General features: G+C 38.9%; 1 protein-coding gene across 1 annotated transcript in view; it reads right to left on the reverse strand.

Moving 5' to 3' along the window:
* LOC136883355 (uncharacterized) overlaps positions 1–19,996 on the reverse strand; it is a 647,239-nt gene extending 627,243 nt beyond the window's left edge. The window contains exon 1 of the transcript XR_010861242.2: positions 19,866–19,996. The gene's annotated coding sequence lies outside the window, so the exon portion shown is untranslated. The remainder of the gene's footprint in view (positions 1–19,865) is intronic.
* Between the last annotated feature and the right edge of the window lie 6,506 nt (positions 19,997–26,502).

Below are 26,502 nucleotides of genomic sequence, written 5' to 3' on the forward strand. Positions count from 1 at the left end.
TTGGATTCCAGTCCTACATCCACATTTCCTGTCTTTAACACTTCCTACTGTACTCCTTACATAAAGTCGTAATGAGTCCTAATTTTAAGTGCAAAACCACCATGGGTTATGTTCATGGAGAGAATACACTTGTATTCTTCCTTATTACGGAAAAGTAGCGTAGCTAAACTCATAATAAAAGCTCTGCTCCCCTATACCAGTCAGAACCGGTCTCCCGTTGACTACCTCTCGTCATTGAGATAACAAGTCCCAATGAGAGTAACTTTTGAGTAGAATATACTCCGATGCGAAATGAACTAAGTTAAAATCTTCTCCGATGTGTAGACGTAGAATCGTAGTAAGAGTATCTTCCAAGCGTGAAAATCAGAATCAGAATGTCCGAATCTCTGAATGTGAGTCTGAATGAGAGTCCCTTCTCCAGCCCTTGTCGGTGGTATATATTGGTTCAAAAGTCTCCTTCCATCAGCCATATCACATGGTCCAGTAAGATTCGAGGTCTCATCCCTTCTCCGATGTATAGCTGTCAATCCATCACGTTGCTTCATTACGTTCATTCGCATAGGCTGAACTTTCCCGCTGAAATAAAGCGTCCCCAAGCCGAGTTTGAAAAGTGGGTGTTAATAATGTATCAACTGTATCTTCATGAGGTGGAGAGGGTAAGGTCTCTCGTAATCTCGATGACGTACTTTTCCTGGAATTGGGCTGAAATTAGCCTGCTGACTCTGGTCACCTCACAACGGCTATTGGAAAATTTACTGCAAGTTATAAATATGCGTGATGTTGAAATACTTTACCCAATAATTTGTTCGTTCAGAATACGTTATAGCCGCGATACAAAGAAATGAAATGATGAGTGAAATGGATGATAAAAGCCCTATATATACATATTAATTTAAAATGACCTATCAGTGATTAAATATATACATATTATCAATTAAATATATAGTTCAATAATTAAAAACATTCAGTGATGTCCCAAACATCACATTATGAACGTAACAAGAAGTCGTAAGAGGCGACTAAAAGGGGCTCCAGGGGTCTCAATTTGGGAGCTTGCGTTGCTGACTACGGGACCCTTAGCTGAGTCCTGCCATCGTTTCCACTTACTTGTGCCAGGCTCCTCACTTTATCTCCCCTATCCGACGTCTGTTCGTCAACACTTGTTCTTTTCCGACCCCGATGGTATTAGGTTCCGCCCTTTCTTTGGCCGATACCTTCATCTTTCAAAGTGTCCGATCCTTTCTAGAGGATGGTACCTCCACCATCGCCATCTATATGAACTGCGTGCTCAGTTGCCCACCGTTACGTAAGCTGCTGCCAACTTTGTTCTTTTTTACAAGCGCGATCATGGTGATTAAGCTGCATGCCTTGTTCATGACACTACTGACAGCTTGAACTTCGTGTGACAGGCAGGAGGCACTTCTTGACTGAATGATCGGCCCCGAGCACGGTATAGTTCGGGGACTGAGAGCTTGTGTTTGTACAAACACACAGAAACACTCACTGGTGTTTCCTCGACCTCCGGCCGCAGGCGTCAGGTAGGCTAACGAGCTTTATCCTTCAAGTTCCAAGTGGCTTCCACTTCACTGGAACGAGATAAGAGATTTCCTAATGAAATTGATTACAGTGATGAGTGATGATGACAGAGAAGCTGTTAACCATTCTCTAAAATTTCTGGTCTCGACGGGGTATTTTTGATGTATTGCTAATATATGAAGTTACTTCATTTTCCACCTATAAAGTACTAAGTTCGCTAAGATTATGAGATCACACAACATTGTAAAAGTCAAAACATGTTTGCATCCTGCATTGGTGGTTTGAAATACAAGAAAACTAGAAATTAATCTACGAAAAAGAAATGTTGGAATGTTTAAGCCAAATGCATTCAAGTTTAAATTGAACACCAAGAAACTAATTAAGCAGGTGTCTTTCAATACATTATGGTAGGGCGGCAGGACCTATAGTGCAAACTAACATTCTTCTCCGCGGATGGAACTGAAGAGTATGACAAGATTCTTCAAACCATGAGGCGCGAAAGACCTCCGATTATCACTTAACACATTCTTGTAAGAAGAGAAGCTCCTTTACTACGTCACAAGAAGTTATTGGTGCATATACAAATCATGTTAAATCACTGCTGTCCAGTATTCACTCATTTTGAAGTGTACGGGTACCTTCTCCTCTAAGAACATGCTTCGTCTTGCACATTCTTCTTTTCTTCACGGGGCCTCTAAATATTAGTTCCTAATTAACGTCGACCTCTAAGATCTTTTGCTACCATGTTTTTCCTTGATTCGCCCCTAGATATACCTGCTCCCTTCACAAAGCTGCAGGTCGTTCTTATTGAGTCTTCTTGGATTTTTTCTCCCTCTTCACCTGGTACTCCTAGAGTGGAGAGTCTGATTCTACCCAGCGCCTCACATTCGAAGAGTATGTGTTCAGCTGATTCCTTCTTCCTTCTTGTAAAAAGGACCAGAGTTATCTTGTTCGGGTTGACTGATAGTTATTCTTCCCGACACCAGTTCTCCACAAGGTTAAGTGATCTTTGCATGAGGTCCTGTATAACACTCATCAGCTTACCTCGTACCACAATCACTAGGACATCTGCGTATCCTTGTGTATAAAAACCCTTAGCTATAATTTTGTTCAGCACAAGGTTCCACAGCAGAGGAGAAAGAACTCCTCCCAGAGCACAGCCTCGGGTGGCCCTAACCGTCAGTGTTTCTTCAAACAGGGTTGATTTTATCTTCCTCCCGTCTAACGTGCATTTCATCCATTTGACGACGGTTTTACTCACCTTGCTCTTTTCCAATGCTTTGATCATAGATTCATAGGTTGTATTGCTGAAGTCTCCTTCTATATCTAGAAATGCCGCCAGTGCAATTTCTTTATATTCTAGGCTTTCCTCTAGTTTACAAACCAACTGGTGGAGTGCTACTTCAGTGGATCTGCCAGGTCTATATGCATATGATTTTCATGTAACGTTGAGTTCAGTTGCACCGTTCTTCTGATATACTTATCCAGAATTTTCTCCATTGCTTTCAGCATGAAGGAGGTCTGTATGCTTTGGCTTGGGCATTGTTTGCTCTTCCAGGCTTAGGTACAAATGCTGCTTTAGCTTCAGACCATGATTTCGGCACGTACCCTAAAGCTAGACTAGCTCTGCAGAGGTCCGTACCGAGCTCGATAGCTGCAGTCGCTTAAGTGCGGCCAGTATCCAGTATTCGGGAGATGGTAGGTTCGAACCCCACTGTCGGCAGCCCTGAAAATAGTTTTACGTGGTTTCCCATTTTCACACCAGGCAAATGTTGGGGCTATACCTTAATTAAGGCCACGGCCGCTTCCTTCCCACTCCTAGCCCTTTTCTGTTCCATCGTCGCCGTAAGACCTATCTGTGTCGGTGCGACGTAAAACAACTAGCAAAGAAAAAGTCCGTCAGGGCATTTGCGAGTATCTCCCGTCCTTCCTGTAGGAGTATCGGAAGTATCTCATCTGGTCACGGAGCCTTTATAGGATGAAACGTGTCGATTGCCCATTTTACATGGTTATGTTTTATTATTCTGTTGGCACAGTTCCAGTCTGCTCGTCGAGCTCCGGTCTCTGTTTCAACCGGTTCTTCTTCTGTCATCCCCTCAGCCTCAGGAAAGTGACAGGCCATTAGAATCTCCCCGCCTGAGTAAATGACCCATCTGGTTTCTCCAGTGTCCCCACTTGATTTATATGGGTTGGTTTCAGAACCTTCTGGAGCTTTGCTGTTTCAGTGTGTGATTCCACTTTCTCACAGAACATCTCCAAGATTTTCGTTTTGCTTTCCGCATCCACCTGGACCACACTCAACAGGAGCAGGAAGAAGTGCTTCTGCCCTGCATCACTGGTGCTGGAGAGACTCTCCAGCTTGTCACTGTGGTGCTCAAGTGCAAAGCATCCTGCACATTCTGATGGAGGACATTCACCGAGCGACCCCTTGGCACTCTCTTGCCTGGAAGAGCTGGACATTCGTCTCTAAGAGGCTGAAAGACCCCCACATAAAGCTTTTTTATGTGGAGTTTTTTCATGCGGGCTCAGCTCTGCCGGTGAACGAGAGTCTCAACGGTAGACCGTCGCTTATCGGCTGTGCAGAAACATTTTAAAGGGCAGGGATAGCATAAGGACTAACGGCAAATGAAAGGAAGCTAAATAGGTTTTTCACACTTATTATGACTAACACTCTTCCAAAATAACATTTAAAATTACAGAATCTAGGAAATTTTTTTACATATTATTTCTTCTCTTCAGGCTACTCGTAAGGAATCTTCATCAATTAAAAGGACGACAGATGTTCGAGTCTGCAATTATAACACCAGACGTTAATTTACATTTAACTTAATGACAAAATTAAAATGATTTTCGAGAATACTTTCTCCCATAATAATTAAACTATTTTGAAAATTAAAATATTTCCTCTGGATTCATTATAATATTTATGAAAAATGATCACTTTCTCCTTCTTTTAAAAATTGAAATAAAATTTTTATTCCATGAAATTATTATTAATTCGTCTTTCTTAGACTTTAAATTTACCAATTAATTTATTTTTAAAATTATTTAGTGATTAATCTTCACATAATCATCTTAAATTTGACGTCATGTCAACCCATGTGTTATTCATTTATGTGCAATAAATAGTCATCTAATATCTACAAATCCGAATTCGTGACTTCGATCCACTGACATGGCCTTTACTTATCCATTTTTCTTTAGTAACTAAGACCCTATTCTATCTTAAAAATCAATAAAATTTACTAAAGATTCATATTCCATCCAATTGTGAACACACGAAACTGACATAAAATCGACCAAAATTTTACGCGAATAGTGGAGAATATCACCACAAGCACTGACAATAAAAATCACAGTAGACAAAATATAGACAAATCTCACACAACATATTCACACAAAGACACACGGTAACATTATAAAAATATTTACACGAATACTAACCCTTGATTATTATTTTTAAGTTTAATCTAAATCAGGGAAAAACATTCTTAAGATGACAATATCATGTAAAAATCTTTGCGTCAACTTGGGATGTGATAGAATCCAGATTATCACTTCAACGAAAAATTTTACCATACGACGATGTCCATGGGAATATTATGAACAGAAATCATCCGAAATTATCGGTTAAAAATGCCTATAACACCGGTCAAAATTTAAAATAGGCGCTTGCGGCTCATGAGTTGCGGTATTAATTTTATTCTCCTACTATTTGTGGCTCTCAATTAATCTGCGCTCAAACTGAAGAAATTATGTTAAGTAACATATTTCCTTCCCAAAATGACTCTATAATGGATACACAATTTAATCCACTAACTATAATGTCCATCTACAAGTCAAAATAATAACAAGAGCACAGTAAAATATACAAGTGTTCCGTCAGGATACTGCCGTATTCCAGGCCTATATTTACACAAAATTAGCACACATTAAACTCGTTCAAGAATAAATAATATAATACTCATGACCTTATCCAAGTTTTAGCTCTAATTAAGTAGATTTATTTTTATCGTTATTATTATTATTATTATTATTATTATTATTATTATTATTATTATTATTATTATTATTATTATTATTATTATTATTCCTGACCGTACAAGATTACACTCGCGAAGGCTACTGTACGATAACATTCAGATGACTCTAGCGTATCTCAAATCCAACGAGACGTCGTATAATTGTAGAGTGAAGTTTATCACAATGAAAAGTACTGAAATACTGTCGCATCTGGTTTCAATTAAAATATAAAATCATTTTAAACTCATCCAAGATTAACGTAGAGGTCAAATTAAATTTTGTTCTCCTGCCACACTGAACTCGGGACAGTCGAAATCTTTCTCGATGACACTCACTCAAATAACTAGCTAATAGAGTTCAATACACATTCATTCAGTAACACAAACTACCTCTCACCAAGGAAAGAAGGAAAGAAAAATCTATGACAATACTAATAGAAGTTACTCTAAATGAATAAGGAAAAGCTATGTTTACACAACTTTTACATGTACAGACAGAAAAGAAAGGAAAGATTTTTTATGGTACTCATGTGACAGTTGACTGCTGGATTCTGGTTGACGACCTAGGGCGTTATCACCTTACGCACCATCGAATCAAGTCTCGTCCATGTCTGAGGTGCCTTACATAATTAGAAGCTCATTGAGGACGTGAGGACGTACAGGAAACAGCAGCAGAACTCATTTTGTGGAAGGGCAGGCATCTTGAAATGTGCTCGAACCAGTAGTCTTCCTCTCCTGATTGTCTCGTGAAAAGCTGAAACTGACAAACAAGTCTTAGAAAAGTCCAGGACACACGCCCGATGCTTGATGAGATGGATAAAATAAACTTAACTTTTGTGAATCTCCAATTAATTGTAGTCAGAATTTTGAAAATGTCTGAATTGCTGTATGTTAGATTTTCAATGTCTTATGTGAGGTAAAGTTCCCCAGCGAAGCAAAAGACGTCTAATCTCGACCGTAGTTGTAGTCAGAATAATTCCCAGACGTTGAGTTCAGAAGTAGAAACCAGGATAAAAATTTCCTTCGGAAATACCACTATTTCGTCGTCTTGAGACGGAGGTGTGTCTCTTAATTACACTTGAATGGTTGATCCATAACACTCATGCGAAGATTGTCGTTTTATTGGCTACCATAGTCTTACGTCAATCGTCCTTGATATTATCGATCACCTGGCTCATGCACTGTTCACCTTGTCACGTGGCACTCGCAGTGATTAAAGGACATATAACTAACAGTATTCTCGGCTCGCTCCCTCGCGTGCTGGCCCAACTGGAAATTCCAGTCACCAGGTGGCTGGTTCTCGCCGGCTCGGAAGTGATGAAATTCCCTTCCTGGCGGTGGAAATAATGTCCCAACTCACTGTTGTAATAAATGTTTTTTCTTAATAAAATATTGCCACTTTTGAAGGGGGAAATATATTGTGTGTGTGCTTATTAAATTCTAGTACATAGTCGATTGTCAACTGTAGCATCATACGCTAAATAAATTATAAATACTCAGTGAGTTCCCTATGATATACGTCACACATACCATTTCTAGATGATATTCTATACAACATCCTAACCTCTTTTTACATTGTGGCTAGTTTGTTGTTCCACCACCTCACTTTTTGGTGTTTTTCTTTTCTTTGAGAGGAAAGTTGTCATGGAATGACTCTATAATGGCCTCTTCTAATAGTTCCACTACCTCATCCATTTTTTCTGTCCTCTCACGTTAGTTGTAATTTTTTGTACAGCCTTCCCTAGAACGTCTCTGTGTCTATCCCAGTTAGTTCTTTTTGGGTCTCTGTACATCTCAATCCCACATAGTCTCGCATCTATTGCAAATTGCATGTGCTGGTGGTCTGCCAATAATGGTTCCTCCAGCACCTTCCAGTCTTTAATAAAGTTTGCAATATGCGTAGTGCTTAGTGTAATGTCTAGAATATATAAGCTTCGGATTAAGGGGAAGTTTAGGAACATAACTGTTATATCAGCACATGCACCAATCGAAGATGCAGATGAGGAAAGGAAGGAACAATTTTATGAGGAGTTAGTACAAACCGTTGAAGAGGGACCAAGATATGACATGACTATTATTTTAGGAGATGTTAATGCCAAAGTGGGAAAGGAAGAGTGTATGAGACCAATAGCCGGGAAATATACACTACATGATGAATCAAATGAGAATGGTTTTTACTTGGGACAGTTTGCAACTACGAGTGGTCTTATAATTAAAAGCACCTGTTTTGATCATAAGAAAATACATAAAGGAACGTGGAAGATGCCAGGAAACAATGTGGTAAATCAAATAGATCATGTACTAGTGACAACGAGGCATGCGGCATCAATTATTGACGTAAGGACATGCAGAGGGCCAAACTGTGATTCTGATCATTATTTAGTAAAAGCAATAGTGAGGCAAAAATTGGCAATAGGACAGAGGAGACAACCTACGGAAAGAAAGAAATGGAATTTGGAAAAACTACAACAACCAGAAGGAAAACAAGAATTCCAGTCAAAAATGAATAATACTTTACAGACGATTGGACAAGTTTCTGGAATAGAGGAAAAGTGGGCAAAAGTTCAAAAGTGCATACAAAATGCGGCACAAGAAACACTGGGTATAGCCAAAAAGAAAAGAAATATTTGGCTCGATATGGAGTGTGAGGAAGCGATTGGAAAGAAAAATGCAGCAAGAGCAAAAATGTTACAGAGAGATACAAGGTCAAATAGGGAAAATTATGAGAAATTCAGACGTGAAGCTAATAACATCTGTAAGAAGAAGAAAAGAGAGATGATTAAGAAGAAACTAGAGAGTATAGAGACACAAAGGTTACAGAAGAGGACAAAGGAATTCTATAATGAAATTAATTATTTCAGGAAAGGGTATAAGCCAAGATTGAATGGCTGTAAGAATAAAGAAGGTAAGCTATTACAGAATGAAGAGGAAATAAGTGAAGATGGACCGAATATTTCCGAGAGCTCCTTAACAAGGAAAGAGAAGATGTGGAAGAAAGTGAACGGCATATGGAACAGAACAATGGATAAATGCCCCCACATTGAAAGATGTAGAAAATGCTATTGCAAAATTAAATAACCATAAAGCAGCAGGAGAAGACGGAATAACAATTGAACTGATTAAAAATAGTAGCAAAGAAATGCTAGGAGAGATACATGAACTGATTATTAAGATTTGGGGGGAAGAACGGATACCTGATGAGTGGAATACAGGAATAATTTTCCCAATATATAAGAAGGGAAATAAATACGAATGCACTAATTATAGGGGAATTACATTATTGAATATCATCTATAAAGTATTTTCAAATATCCTATTACAATATCTGACTCCATATGCTGAAGAAAGATTGGATGAAGTACAGTGTGGCTTCAGGCGAAATAGGAGCACGGTAGATCAAATATTTGTGGTACGTCAAACGATGCAAAAATGCTATGAGCAAAATATAGATCTACATATGTTGATTGTAGATTTTAGACAAGCATTTGACAGTATATACAAGGATAAGCTATATGAATATATGGAGACAATAGGAATACCAAAAAAACTGATTAGGATGTTCAGAATCACTTTAGGAGAAGTAAGGGCAAAGGTGATGGTGGATGGAAGAATTGGAAATGAGTTTGCTCTTAATACAGGAGTCAGACAAGGTAATGCATTCTCAGCTACTTTGTTTAATCTGGCAATTAACCAAGTCCTTGAAAAAATAATGGATACAGGAAATATTGTATATAAATCTAAACAAATTTGTGCATATGCAGATGATGTAGTGTTAATGGCCAGGAATGATAGATATTTGAAGGAAATGTTTCTTGAAATGGAGGAAGCAGGAAAACGGATGGGATTGGGGGTGAATGACAGTAAATCTAAGTATATGCATGTGACTGTTATAGAGGGCAGAAGAAGTCAAGATAACTGACAATAAATGAGCATAATTTTGAGAATGTACGAAGTTTTGAGTATTTGGGAACCATGTTGACAAACAATAATAGAATAAGTGAAGAGATTCATCGTAGAATAATAGCTGGAAACAGGGCCTAGTATGCAAATCTTATATTGTTTAAATCTCGTCTATTGTCTAAACCTACAAAATTCAAAATATGTAAAACCCTTATTAGACCTGTACCGACATATGGCTCAGAACCTTTTAGTTGATGATGCAAATAAATTAAGAATATTTGAAAGAAAGAGTATTAGACGAATATATGGCCCAATTCAGGACCAGAATGGTTGGAGGATACGGACGAATGCTGAAATACAGAACATATTAGACCAGGGGGATATAGTTAGATTTATTAAGGCACAGAGACTGCGATGGCTTGGCCATGTGGAAAGAATTGAGGAAGATCGAATGCCAAGGAAAGTAGTTAAATCCCGAGTAGACAAAAGACGGCGACAAGGAAGGCCCCGTAATAGATGGAGTGATGAAGTTGAAGCTGACTTGAGGGCAATGAACATCCGCCCATGGAGACCAGCCGCTCAGGATCGAAGTAAATGGCGGACTATTGTAGAAGAGGCCAAGGCTCACACAGGGCTGTAGCGCCGGATAAGTAAGTAAGTAAGTTAGTGTAATGTCTATTACCTCTCTACGATTTTTAGGATCGTCAACTCAGTTCCAATAATAAACTCTAGTAAAGACTCACCTCTTGCATTGCAGTTCGTGCTGCCCCATGCCATGTGGTGTGAATTTGCATCTGCTCCAAGGACTAGGTGTTCCACTTCCCTCTTTGCATTGCAAATTAGTTTGTCAACTTCTTCTGATGGGGGCAGATTAGTTGAGTCATATGGGAGATATGCAAAGCCTATGGTTATTTCTCTGGGTCCCTCTCAATTTCCAAGTTTAATCTTGGCTACGGTTAAGTCCCGTGGACAGTGTTCCTGCAACATAAGACATTTTAGTTTCCTGTTCACAAGAAGACATGTTCTGGATATTTCCGATGTTGTATCGTACATCAGCTTACCTCAGATTCTGCCAGTCCTGAAACTCTGCCCTTGTGATAAGTGAAAAATTTACAGTGACATGAGACCTGGTCTCTAGACTTTCCATGTAAGTCATGTGCATACAGCACAGTAGTTTGCTTTACATTTTTTATAACCGGTTCTGACATATTAATTTATCATACAGTGTGACAATAAATTCTTAACAACTCTAATTACATAGCATTTAAGGCAATACACAAGAAATATATATATATATATATATATATATTGCGCCGTTCCCGCGTCCAGGCGTGGACACAAGAGATCCTGACTAGCTCTAAATTCAAATAATCTGGTGACCAAGTTTTACGGGTGTGAGTTCCGTAATGGAAAAACGTCCAGGTAATGGTAGTTCCTAACTAACGCAGAAAGACGTCTCTAACTCGTAACTAGTTAGATACCATGCTCTTATTAGCTCTTAGAGAAATTGCCGTCGATTGAAACAACTACAGTCTTACCATAAATTCTTATTCTAAGAACACAGAGAAAGAATGTTTAGGTTTCACCATTCCATATTTACTTTTTTATATTAACTCAAACATTCAAGAAAATTATCTCAAACTTTGCCAATAAAATTTTTTTGAAGTGAGTGACTCACTGTCATCCCTATAGTCTATATCCGTGAACAACATTTCAGAAAAATTACATCTTCCGAATCCATCCTAAATAAATGTCTTCTCGGATTACACTATTTCCTTTCATAAGTCCATTGATCTCAAAATTATAAATTATTAGAATAAATACTATGTAACATCTGGGAAACTTTTGAAAAAGACATGTTTTCCTTCGCATACAATTCACGAAGTTGGGCGACAATAAAATAAATTAATGTGAATGCAGTTAATTGTATTTACATGTGCCGTACTGGCAAGAAAATAAACATTAAAATCAAGTATACCAAGAATATAGGATGCATCCTCAAAGAAGGAAAATAAAAAATTGTATTAGTTACTATTTACAATATTCCTAGCGATACTCTCTTGAGAAAATAAAGAAACGCTTGTAGAATTGCCGAGTTAATGTTCAGTTCAGGATTGGAGTTCAAGTTGTCTGAATCAATTATTCTTGGAATAAGTAGGCCTATTAGATTCTGTTAGTTACCGCCTATTCCTTACTCTTTAAACTGCCGCATTACTTAATTTTCACTGACTGTTTGTCTGGATGCAGGTTTAAAAATTCTCAATAAAAGCTATCACAAAGTTCTTCTTCCTTTGATCTGACAAGTACTCTCTTGTATGTTTTACAGTTTAAAATATTCACTTCCGCATACTTAGTTGCCTCTTAGTTGCTCATATTTCCCTGTGTCACACACCATAAGCTAAGCTACGTCCATTGTAAGTCGTAATCACCCTTCAAGTAACGTTATTGTAAGATTTAATTTATGAACTTAAGGTAATGTGGCCTTAGCTTATTGATATTAGACTACGTGCGTATAAGGTTGCAAGAAACGTCACCACACATATCATACATAGTTATCATAACACATACTACCAATGGAAAATCTACTTGATCAGATGACACAATCTCCGACTAAAAAAAAAATAATTCTCTTTTGAAAATCTATGTCACCAGTGATTAGCCTAGTAGGTTGAATTTTGTCCAGAATGATGTTATACACCGTGAGCGTTTTCAAGATCATCCTAAATAAATCAGTGAAGGCTCAAATCTCATCTTGCGTACATATATGAACCTCTAGGTAATCCTAACATGGACAAAAACATTGCACTACACGTCTCGAGATCATATCCTGAGCTAAGTAAAATGCGTAGGATCCAGAACTACTACAAGGAATTGGCGAGAATTCAGTGACACTCTCAGAAACATCATTTGCAATCACGAGATCTCACTTCGCACAACTATGACTATTTCTTTCTCGAAGAAAACAATAAATACAACCATCATAAATCATTAACAACCTTACATCATATCTATAACGCGTTAAATATACTCACATTTCATATATAACAACTCTTTCACTTCATCATATGTAAATCACTCCCTTAACTTACACATCAACGTGCCGTGACATTCATAAAATGCCTACATTACTTACTACTGTCATAGTGCTAGACTTAACATGAACTCGGAGTAGTCTACTGCCTTATTCCTTCATAAAACACTTCCAATATACGATCTCGAACTGATTGACATTGATTAAATTAGGACACACAGGTATTAATGCCAACTTCACTCTTTACTCTTCACTGATAATAATAATAACTCTAGCTATCTCTCCTCACATATCACTGGAAAACATTACGATCGGAAAATCACTTGGTGACCACGCCTACAAATGGAATTGACATTTCCTTTGGATGAGTACTTACTTCCAATCATCTCAGCTAGACGTTTATCTACGCACTGTCTTCGCACAAAACATCAACATACAATAAAGGAAATAATGTACTCTTACTTACGAAAACGACTTGGATAATGGACTTAGCTTTGCTCAAGATGGTCTCGGTGTTTCCTCATCTCCGGTCATCTGAGATTATGATCTCGTCATCTGGTTCCTCCACAAGTGGTCGGGTACATCGTAGCTTCTCAACACTGATTACGGGTCATCCGGGACAGCCAACATCGTATCGCCTCATCAGGATCCAAGTAGCGTTGCCTTGCTTCTTTACCGACTCATGGTTGAAACTCGAGCGTATGAAACAGAACAATAATAAAATATTTGATTCATTGCTGACATCTTTCAATTAATATATCTCTTGTGTTGCTCAAGTGGTATAGATTTCGTTAGGGTACAGTTGATCCAACAAACTAGTTCCAAATCGACTAAGATAGATGTTCTGTATATATTCCAATTTGAAAATAAATCTCTTTCCGCTATCTTTTTATTGGCGTAAATGCACTCAACAACTGATCAGTAGGTGTCCTTCAACATTAAACAGAATCGGGAAAATTTTATTGAGGCCCTGCGCCACTCCGTGATGTAGTTCTACTATAGTCTATTTATCTCTTCTTTTTACGTATTTAATCTCCCGCGCGGCGTTTAAATCTTGATATCAGCAGATTGGCGTGTAGTCGCGAATTATCTTTCGTTTCCAATTTATAGTATTTAGCTCCGCTGGATAATCCCTTTCAAATCTAGTCTTGCGTCTTCTTAACACATCGAAGTCAGATTATATAATAAGCGATGAGCATTTTTTTTTGAATAATGGTTTTAAATAATGTCGATTTGTCATTTTTTCCTGCGCCTTCTATACGCGGTTATTTCCGTAACCGACCGACGAAAAGACTTACATTTCGGCCCGTACTGACGTTAAATGCATTTTATTTGACATTTTGATGGCAGAGACTCCATCTTTGTTACTACAGCTCTTATAAAGAACTGTGAAACGGCACAATATATATACACACAAGGTGGTCATATATTAGTACTCCTTACACTTGGGTTTAACACTAACCCATTACATCAAGTGCCAACCTAAGCAGGCTTGACTGAGGTGCACTCTACGGATCCTTTTGAAATGTGGATCACTCACAAAATAGAAACAGGGGTCAAAAATTCAAGTATGGTACAAGGACTATGAAAACGGGGAGCAAGCTTACGGGTGAATTTGTCAACCGCCTTGCTTTGGTAATGAGCCTTGGTAAAGACTTCATCGCCAACACCCAGGTCAGCAGGCCAACGGCCCTTGCTATATTGCTTCTCAACGTTAGCATGTGAAACTTTTAATCGATCTTTGGCTTTCTTCCACACTCTTTTAATCTCCTCAGGATCTTTTTTCTTCGGAAGTAACTCATCAATCTTAAGCAGATTCGAAATGGGAGAAAATGGAGTGAAAGCGAAGATAAGTGACATAGGAGTTTGTATATGAGATTCATGAACAGCAGAATTTAAAGCATATGTTAACCAATGTAGAAGGCAATCCCAATTTTGATGATCTTTGTGATGAAATGCGACCAACGCTGACTTAAGGTTACGATTTACTCTCTCAGCATATGATGGGGCAAGTAGTTACATGAGAGATAGACAAGTCGAAACAGAGTTTCCTGAACAAATTACACGAGAAGTACTTAGCATTATCCGTTACCAGAAATTTAGGTGGCCCAAAAGAACAAAAGATGGAGTTCAAACACTTAATAACAGTAGGAGCGTTAGCTGAACGGGTCAAGAAGGTCCAGGAAAAATTAGAATATCCGTCTACACACACAAGTATTAATCTGGAGCCTCGCCTCGAACGAGGTAACGGACCCACGAAGTCTACAAATAGCCTTTCCATGGGGACGAAGCTTGGGATGATGCTAACATACGAAGCTTAGTGTTCAACGCCGGTTTGCTAATCGCACACACATGACAAGATTTTACCATCTCAGCAATTTGAAAATCCATGCCCTTCCAAATGAAGAAATGTCTGATCTTCTGACGGGTTTTAAATATACCAAGATGTTTGCCAACAGCAGGAAAACGAGAGGGATTAAGACTTGAGGACACACATTTCTTGTCGTAACGCGCCTTACAACACAACACACCATTGCGCATACAATAGTGTTTCACAAGTTTACCAGCTTTGATATTATTGATGATCAGTTTCAACTCAGGGTTGTCCCTCTGATGCTTCCTAATGTCTTCATATAACAATGGGCAATCAGATAATATAGCATTGACACAACCCGACACACAATGATATGGTTGAGGAAGATCGACACTCACCGGTTCATTATTCTCACCAGGAGAGTCACCAAACATACGACTCGGACAGTCTGCAATGACGTCATCAGTCCCTGTTATGTGATGTACCTCAAATTTGAAGGCTGAAATACGAATTGACCATCTAGTAAGACGACCAGTGCGACGCGGGCGATTCAGAACCCAACTCAATGCCATGTTTTCTGTTTCCAAAGGAAAAGGAGTATGCTCAACACACATGCGGAATTTTTCCAAATCAAAGATGACGGCCAAATATTCAAGTTCGTACACAGAGTACTTAGATTCCAATGAGCTTAATGCATGGGAAGCGTAAGCAATACTACGTCTACCGAGTTCAGATTCCTGAAGAAGAACTTCGGCAACAGCGGAACACAAAGCATCAGTTTGTATGATGAATTTTTCGGGAAAATCCGGAATAGCCAAGACGGGAGAGCTGGACAAAGCGAATTTCAATTTCTCGAAGACTTCTTTCTGAGGAAGATCCAAAACAAACTTAGCATCTTTGCGTCTTAACGCATTGAGAGGGGCAGCAATGTCAGCAAAATTTGATACGAATTTCCGAAAGAAGTTAGCCATGCCAATGAAACGAGCAATGTCTTTTTGATTTTTGGGAGGAGGGAAGTCGTGAATTGTTTGAGTCCGGCTCTTATCGATAGCAACTCCTTCGGGATACACAATGTGGCCAAGAAAGGACATCTGGGGTTTAGCAAAGGACACCTTGACAATTTTGACAGTCAGGCCAGCTTTCTTTAACCGAGTAAGCACCTCATGGATATGTAGGACATGTTCCTGAAAGGTTTTGGAATAAATTATAAGATCATCCAAATAATGGTATACGTACTGAAATTTAATGTCCGAGAGGATAGAATCTAGGAGGCGCGTGAGAACTGCAGCTCCAGTCGACAAGACAAAGGGCAGGCGACAGAATTCATACAGATTCCAGTCCGTCGCAAAGGAAGTTAGATGACGAGACTCTTCAGCAAGAGGAATGTGAAGATACGCACAGTTCAAATCGAATGACAAGTAAAATTTTGCTCCGTGGAACGAGGAAAAACAAGAATGAAAATCAGGCAACGGCACAGACTGGAGAGCTACCTTGCGGTCCAAGGCACGTTAATCAGCAACACGACGATAACCACCGTTAGGTTTAGGCACAAGAAGGATGGGGGAGGAATAGGCAGAGGTAGATGGACGGATGACACCCTCAGTCAGCATATCTTGGATAATGTCGTTCAAAATTTTCATGCGGGAAGGAGCCAAGCGATAAGGAGGTGATCTGACAGGAATGTTATCGGACACATCAATTTTGTACTCGAGAAGATTAGTTAACTCAAGCTTATCAGTGAAAACATCAGGATATTTAGCACACAACTCACGAATTTGTACAGCTTGGTCAATAGGTAAATGCTCCAAATTAATTTCAGTAGAATCAACATTAGCAGTGATTTCGACCAAAGAAATTAAGGTTGAAGCAATAATATGCCTTCCAATCAATGGAACCTTAGAATCAGGAAAAAATTTGAAAAACAATTTCCTTTCCTGAAGATCAATTACCAAACCAAAATGAGTCAAGAAAACTGCCCCCAAAATAAGGTTACGACATAATCCCTTAACTACCACTAATTTAAATTTCCAAGTGAAGTTCAAAATGATAATTTTAATAACAATCGACCCAATAACACATACAGTTGAACCATTAGCAGCTACACAATTAATTATTACATTGTTGTAATAAATGATTAAAGAGTGAAGTTAAATGTGGTATTGGAGAAGTGGTGGTATAAGATGGTTGAAATGTGGTGATGGAGAAGTGGTGTATAAAATGGTTGAAGTTATTGAGGACTGTGTTATATTGCTGAAATGTGGTGTTGGAAGTTATTGAGGGCTTGGTATTTATGATTATGTGTTTTGATTAAGTTAGGAGGTGTTATATTGTTGAAATGTGGTGTTGGACAAGTGGTGATATAAGATGGTGGATGGTAGAAGGTGAGTATTATTGTCGAAGAAGTAGAGGTGGTATATGTTGAAATGTGGTGTTGGAGAAGTATGGAGAAGTGGTGGTTTACTCATGAGTAAGTTGTAAGTGAAGGCGGTTTGGTATTTAATCTGATTATTTATTACTGAATTTATTTGGATATTGCTGAAATGTGGTCTTGGAGAAGTGGTGGTATAAGATGGTTGAAGTTATTGAGGACTATTGTTGAAATGTGGTATTGGAGAAGTGGTGGTATAAGATGGTTGAAATGTGGTGATGGAGAAGTGATAGGTAGAGTTATTGAGGGCTTGGTATTTATGTGTTATGATTTAAGTTATGATGTGTCATATTGCTGAAATGAGGTGTTGGAGAAGTGGTGGTATAAAATGGTTGAAGTTATTGAGGACTATTGTTGAAATGTGGTGAGAAGTGGTGTTATTTTGCAAATTTTAGAGTTTGTAAATTTTGATTTGGTGGTGTATCTGAAATGGAAACTGTGTCGAGTATGTGGAGTTGGGTAATGATTTTGGATTGCAGGAAGGCAAGGTCTTTCTGTTTATGTTAGAGTTGGTTGGAATGCAAGTGCTGTAATGCTGAGTGTTGTTGTTTGGAGTATTGATTAGGTGTAGTTCAGGAACAATAATGTGACGCAAGTGCAGTGCGCAATAAGGACACTTGATGAGTATGTTTGAATGTTATCATATATATATATATATATATATTATTACTTTATAATCATTTCTTTCTTGATTCTGGGGTTTTAATTCAACGGAATGAGGGGCATGGCACGAGGTTCTGAGGATGACTGCTGTGGTGACTCTATTTTGGGGGTTGTACGTTTCCGGAGTATCCAACGAACCTCGTGGCATGCCCAGGGGTACGGTAATTTCTTTCCTTACCCTTTTTGTGATAGGAGTTGTCCATTATTATTATTATTATTATTATTGAGATTTGATTATTCTATTTATTGTTGTGAACGTGGTGGCTTACGATTAGGAGTGGAATGGTGAGAGGGAAAGCATTGTAATCTGGTTGGATCTTGGGGCCTTCAAGAGGTCTCCACGGGAAGGGCCGGTCGAGTCATCATTGGGTTGGCGGCCTTCCTCTCACCAGGGGTGATGACTCGGCCGGTCGGTAGGTTATTATGTGATGTTTGTTCTGTTTGTGTTTGTTTATATGGTGGAGTGTGGTGGATTAGGTTGGATTATTTTATTGTGAACATGTATTTGGGGCTGAACGCCTGTTATGTTCATGAATAAATGAATGAATGAATGAATGAATTAATTAATTAATTATTACTGGTTGAAGTTCAGAAAGGTTACAAGGAGAGTTGTACCTTTCATACCACGACATGTTGACTAAGGAATACACGCGGACACGGGCTCGCCGTTGATTTCAGTTGGAATAAAAGGCGAGTTAAAACATTCATGGGCAGAAATACACTGGCAATGAACATGACACAGGGCGTCACTAGACTGGTTACCCAAGTTCACATGTCTTATTAAGACAGGAGAAAAATTAACTGTATCTTTAGTGTCGGCTGTCATATTCTTGGTTGATTCTGAGGAAAATTTGTCAGCGGATTGGGATTATTCTGACAAGAACGCTTAACATGTTGTTTGAACCAACAAATAAAACATGCAAACTTGGGGTTGTTATAATTCTGGGATGTAGTTGGCTGTTTCAGGCTCGGACACTTGTCCCGAAGATGATCCCTGGTACCACATATATAACACTTCTTAACGGGCTTAATAGCCGAAGGTAACGTCTGGGAAACATACCGAGGACAAAGTGAGGGTGGAGGAACGTCCGCCACACGGCACGCACACTCTTCGCCTCGACACAAGCAGCCGCACAGGTCTGGCAGTAAAGCACATATAAGAACTGTACTGCGGCGAGATACCCCTTACTAAGTGATTCACCAAATTCGTTTCCGAAATGGATTGCCTGAAGAGCTTGCAATAGTACTTGACATCTTTTATATAGTTCGACAATTTCTCATTCAAGGATTGCCTCCGAAAGCAACAACTCTGGATGAGAGGCTGTTGGGCACTCCAGGGAATATACTTATTCAATATCGTATCATGAAAATCCTCCATGGTGACGTTTTCAGTAATGGCATCCCATAACTCGTTTTTTAGCATGCCCTGACAGTGAAGGAAGCAGACACGGAAGACATTTAGGGAAGTTAACTCAAAAACATGTGCAGTTTCTAATCATTCAATCCAGAATCTTAAAAATCGAAGTTTCTTCGATAGAGTCTATAGAGAAGCCAGCCAAGCCTTTAAATTAATCTAAGACAGGAGGAGGTACACAAAGGAGTTAACCGGTAAACATCCTTGACATTTACCTACACCTTGGGGAGACAACGTACTAGCCGAGCGGGAGGTGGGTGCGACCTTACTCGCCTGGGTATCAACATCAATAAGGGTAAGCTTTTGTACATCGATTAACATTTCAATTGCGTGAACATCACACGACAAGGAAATGGCAATGCATAAAAGTTCAGAAATTTCTTGGCGATGATCATGATTAAGGTCTAAAGTTAGCAGATCCTTGATTCGATTTAAATAGTGATCTACCCTAGCTTTAATTATTTTCAATTGTGACTTAGATGGCGTAACGTCAGCAAAGGAAGAACATAATTCAGTTAATTCATCAATATTATCCAGAATAAGGGCAATCGACTCACCGATTGACTGCCGGTCCAACTCAGGTACCATTATGGAAAAATGGGCGCATTCCTCCAGTCTTTGAATTTTGACAACATTGGTTCCACTGGACTCGCAACCGCGAATTTCTAGTTCGTAAGCCAGCTCCTCGCTTCTCGGCATGCTCGGATCAATTATCGACCGTCCAGCCATCATGGAATGATACATGAAACAAGAAATAACACCAAACAAATTAGTAAAGTTCACCTCAGCTTACAAATTTTCTAGGTCAGTATTCACTGGTGGTACACTCTTTTCTTGGATGCTTGTCTGGCCTACGCCACAAGGCTACCAACTGACACGTCCCCTCACACAAGTGTTATCAAAATCGTCTCCGGCTAGTGACACCATGGGAAGGCGTATCACTACAAGGAAGCAACAAAATCAAAATGCTACCAAAACACAGAAAAAATTAAGATAAATGTGGAAGAGTGAATATTGAACACAAGGGACCCATTTCCCAAGGAACTAAAAGGGGTGGGATCAACAAGGGAACCAGAACAGGCATCTACAAGAAAAATGTATACACCCTTTTCAAAAAACAACTATGCTATCATTAATTCAAAAATTTATACAAACAATTACATCTTTTGCCGTAAATAAATAGGTGAAATAAATCAGTTTTATCTAGTTATAAAAAATCTGAAGTTTCAAGTAAATGAATATAAATACATAGGCCTAAGTCATATCTACAGTTCTCTTTTAAAGGAAGAGAAATTTGATTAAATATAGTGCTTTTTAAATTAGAACAAATAATTTATAAATTCTGAGGTAATAAATATACTATCTCTTAATTTGAATAAATAAGTAAATAATTTATGTAAATAGTATAAAATTTAAGAAAATATATTTTAAAAAGAAATACTAACCGTAGCGATCTAACTAAGAAAGGAGCTCCTCGAGTAACCCTAAAATATATCATATAACATGCTATCTACACTTTAAATAAATTGTCTAAGGACCATTCTTAATGCAGGGTTCACTACACCGAACGCGTAGCAGGAGAAGATAAATGCAAAACGCGTCGCACTAATCAATCACCAAGACATATCTGACGGAAAATATCAGTCACATAGCATACCCCAGAAGTAGAACCGAACAGCATAGTAAAAATAAACATCACCAATATAAAACCACAAACAGAAAAACGAGAAGTCATCGTTCATATGCCGCACACTTCAAGGGAGAACCGGTCAGGTAATACCAAAATGTTAGTAATCACATACTCGTAAGAGAGCAACAACAATCGAGAGACAGACTCCACACGCGATAATATAACAATACAACAGTTACGTAACGAGCAGGAAAAGATAAGGGTAAATAATCAACAATGGCAGACAGGGACGGTTCGAGGAGATAAGGCCACTCAACAATACAAGAATGACGACAAGAACGTTATAAAGTCCTCCATTAACAATGTCCTTACATTCTACAGAAGCACTACACGTAAAATGAATAATACTGAAATTTACTGTCACCAAAGAGCCCAAAATATAACTATCTACCTTAAATTACTTTTATTAATAATTATTATTATTTTGGAAAATGAGTGTCAACAGAGACTGCTCGGTGCACTGTACACTTACCGAGGAGAACTAACCCGTATTAAAGAACAAGATGTCACAATAAAAATTTAACGTCACACACCGGCAGAATTTAGAAGTACGGGCAGCAATAAATCATTTGAAAACACCATGAAGGGAACGTCACGAGAAACACACACAAATTTAGCAGAATAAAACTAAATAAGATGAAAAAAGTAAAATGGGAAACGATCAAAACACACCAAGAGACATCACAATGCACATACGACGGCTCCAAAATACAAGTCCACATGACAAAAATGAACGAACATAAATTACGCCTCGCAAAAATATGAACGCCAGACTACGAGGCTCATACAAAATTTAGAAAAAATATATTCACAAATAAAGAGAGGCGGTACTTACAGACATGAAGAAAATTACATTACCAAATAATCCATAATGAATTAAGCAACAGAACAATCACTATCACCCACAAGGCAACACTACATTTTGAAACAAATACCTCACCATATTCATCTTATACACTAATGCTATACATATTATTTACAATTCCCAATACCTAAAAGGGATACAGAATGTTTTTGAACTAGGCGTGTTTTATACGCCAGCTGGCATGAGAGAACCAATTCTCAGCGTCATGCTCCAGCAGACAAGCAGGCGCTATCTGTGTAACAGCGTTCAAACTCACCACAAGTTCCACTGCGTGCGCATAGATGGCGTTAACGTACACATTTCACTATTCTACCAACATAGGAGAGTAAAATGTGCCGTGCATTGGTCCAATAACACATACGAAAAGTCCAAATATATTATGCAGATGTAAGAAGATATACACCGTCAGATTTCAAATGTATTCAGTAATTATAACGCCTCAATAAATATTCTTTGTTCTTTATTTATTTTTCACCAGATCTACAGCATTTATACCTTACTGATCCATTAATGGAGAAAAATAATATTGCCCAACCTAGACAGCATTATCTAAGATACACATAGAACCGATTCTCATAAAAAACGAAAATAGCATTAAATGAATTGGCCCACGGGCATCTCCCATGTTAGTGCAGCAATTTAAATGAACATAAGGCAAGGAAATCACAGTCCAAGGAGAGGAAATCAAAACCTTGGGATTTGCCGATGATATTGTTATTTTATCTGAGACTGCAGAAGATCTCGAGAAGTTGCTGAATGGTATGGACGAAGTCTTGGGTAAGGAGTACAAGATGAAAATAAATAAGTCCAAAACAAAAGTAATGGAGTGCAGTCGAACGAAGGCAGGTGATGTAGGAAATATTAGATTAGGAAACGAAGTCTTAAAGGAAGTAGATGAATATTGTTACTTGGGTAGTAAAATAACTAACGATGGCAGGAGTAAGGAGGACATAAAATGCAGACTAGCACAAGCAATGAAGAACTTTCTTAAGAAAAGAAATTTGCTCACTTCAAACATTGATATCGGAATTAGAAAGATGTTTTTGAAGACTTTCGTGTGGAGCGTGGCATTGTATGGAAGTGAGACATGGACGATAACTAGCTCAGAAAGGAAGAGAATAGAAGCTTTTGAAATGTGGTGTTACAGAAGAATGCTGAAGGTGAGATGGATAGATCGAATCACGAATAAAGAGATACTGAATCGAGTTGGTGAGAGGAGATCGATTTGGCTCAATTTGACGAGAAGAAGAGATAGAATGATAGGACACATCTTAAGACACCCAGGACTTGTTCAGTTGGTTTTTGAAGGAAGTGTAGGTGGCAAGAACGGTAGGGGTAGACCAAGGTATGAATATGACAAGCAGATTAGAACAGATGTAGAATGCAATAGTTACGTAGAAATGAAAAGGTTAGCACAGGATAGGGTGGCATGGAGAGCTGCATCAAACCAGTCTATGGACTGATGACTCAAACAACAACAAGGCAAAGAGGCAAAAATAACAAAAGGCCAATGGCAAAATAAAATGAACTAAGTCAGAACGGCACATGGACCTCTCGTTACAAGGCCACTCATACTTCACCTCGTCTGACTGACACATTCCACACCTACCTCTCCTCGCATGCACTTGCTGCCCAGTCATCACGTTGCATTACTGCTGAGTTGTGACCTTCCTGTTTCCACTTGGTGCTTATAATCACATTTGACCACTACGTAAGATTACACTTAATCACTATGACATTTCCCTTCTGTATACAGTACTCCTTACAAATGTAATTTGCATCTATTACCCGATCACATCAATCAAGAGTACACTGAACCATTTGGTGCCCTCTACTTTTCCAATAACCAGAATGATCAACCTCCACTTCCACTCAAAAGTACCATATCTATTTTTAAAGCATAATTTCGTATCGACAACCAACCACCTTTATATAACAATCCACCATTAACTTGCTAAAAATATATTCTCTTAAAATACCATTTGATTGCTAATAAACAACTTGCCCTTCAACCATACAAAATACCGACACACTCATGCCTGCCATTTAAACTTCGTTCCTCTCTCATTCTCCAAATAATAAATAATCACTTTGACAAACCACCAAATCAACCCCTTACATTTGTATCTTTGTATTTTGTATTTTTATCTTGCCTCATCTTGTCAATTTTTAACGATAATATCACAGCTTCTATAACTTCCTCCTTCTTAACAACCGAATCATCTTTCCTTATTAACAATCACTCCATTATCTCAAACTTTCAACTTTCTCGTTGCTCACAATAAACATACATATCACCAAATCTCTCCATCTTCAGCACTTTACCAACCGTACTCCACTCACCTTCCAACTATATCCTTTTCACCTTTCCTTAAATATCATCATTCTTTACGCTCCACCGACACCAACTCTTAATCATCCTCCACATTAAATTATACCACCTCCACTTACTCCTTCAATAATTACCATACCATCTCTATAATTTAATCACTCTTATCTCAACTACACCACCAAATCTATCTCTTTCAAATGACAATACATTTCCACCATAAATTTACTTCCTCTTATACAACTAATATAAACACTCTACCACTTACCATAATCACTCTGCAGATATTTCAATTTGACGCCATCTGGCTGTCTGCTCGTCAATTTCGACATTCCGTTTTACTCTAGGCCCACTAGATGGCAGGCCGAGTAAACCGAAACTCTCTTGCGCGTCTAAGGTTGAGATTTAATGAATTTTGTCGGGTAAACACCAAATGTGTTACCAGAGATCTTTTACATACCGACATCGTACGACAAGGAGTGTCGAATGGACTTTTTTCCGCCCTTCAAAAATTCGACTACCTCTGCCGGGTTTGAACCCGCTACCTTGGCATCCAGAGACTGACACACTACCACTGATCCACAGAGGCAGCTAAGGAAGATGAAGATATTGGAGGAAATATCACGGCCCAGAATGTAGCTATCACGAGATTATCAAGCCAAATTATGACAATAACGTACAAATTCAAATCAACAGCAATATCCCTGAAAGTTTAAATAGGATTAAGAACCTTGCCTGCTGGACTTATCACAGAGTAAATCTGGATGTAGAGATCAGTACAAGGACTGAATTAGCAAGAAGCAGTTGCTCTTTGACCCTCAACTCTGTTCTTATCTAAGAATTAAATTCTCCAGGTACTAAGTGAGGTGTGGAACTGTCGACACTAGGAGCACCTTTCACAGTATAACAAGTTCTTCACAAAATGGAAGATGTTGTCATGGTCACATTCTTACAAAAATATGAAATGTCTCAGCAAAAGAGTAAAGGAGGAACCTGAAGGAAAGAGAGCAACAAGGAGAATAAGACCTACAGGGACAGAATGATCGTCAGCGTTCATTAAACAAATACAGAAGGTCGTTCGGGATCTCTGGTGACGAGTTTGAAGGCCGTTCGCGGCGCTGTTATCAACTTGAGCACGCCAGTATTGAGAACGTGTGTGACACGACCCTTACTGGGAGGGCGATCCAAGGAATGTGCAAGAAGCGGGATTTCTTGATATCAATGAATGGGCTTAGTTCTGTATTGCATAAAAAGACAAAGGCCGAGTGTGTTTAATTCCAGAGAGAACACGACCGGAAGTGGTGGTAACACTGCTCTCCACATGCACGTTGGAGATGTCTGTTTCAACAGTTAACTACAACGACCTGCAATTAGAAAAGCGGCATAAGCGCCGAGTTGGCAACCTGTTGCCTCGTCACATTTCGGTACGTCGCACAAACCCCGCTTGATTTACTACCGCCCTAGGAAAATGCCACGACAGTTTTCGATGGGTCATCGCTGGATACCGATACAATGGCAAGTTCACAATTCGCCGTGTCGCTAATAAGGTGAAGATGACCTCTACGTGCTATCGGCAAGAGGTTTCAACACCCATTTACAGCACATCCAGCCACGCCTCTCGTTCGATTCGTCTGCTCTTGGAGAGAATGGAGGTGTACGCTGCAATCCGTGCAGTTCATTTTACTGACATTTGGCCCCGATGGGTCACCTATGGTCTTCTGTGCATTTGAATTCGTAAAAAGGGCCTTAGGATATTGACTTCCACGCACTATCAATGGCCTCCGGTAGTGATGGGCTCGAGGTCCCCACATCGTGTAGTGAACAGCATGTCGTAAGTCTGAATGTTCATTGTGACGAGCAAGCACGTAAGTACGTGTCAACAAGCGACTAGTGCGATGTCTATTGCGGCATTTTATGCAGTAGTAAGTACACGAATGAGGGTACACCTACCTGGATACTACAGGCGTGCATTATTCGAACTCGAGATGGGTAAAGATGTTCCTTGCTGCATATGCAACCAATGGTACTCATTAGTGGAGCGTGTAATCTAAAATGCCTAACATTTCGACGGGAAGGTGCACATCGTTATCAGACTCCACATGACCACTACTTGTATTTACACTGATACAGACTAATCGCGTCATAATTAGGTATGACGGTGCAATGTGTAATTGTTGTACGCGACAACTTTAAGACGATGTCCGAAACGAAACGTAAGTTGTGGATGTAGATTATTTTGAGGGGGTGCCACATAGCACAGCCTGCTGAGTTGTTTATTCAAAAGAAGTAAAATGCGTTAGCAGAAATACT

The sequence above is a fragment of the Anabrus simplex genome, chromosome 11, assembly GCF_040414725.1.
Source record: "Anabrus simplex isolate iqAnaSimp1 chromosome 11, ASM4041472v1, whole genome shotgun sequence".
NCBI lineage: Eukaryota > Metazoa > Arthropoda > Insecta > Orthoptera > Tettigoniidae > Anabrus > Anabrus simplex.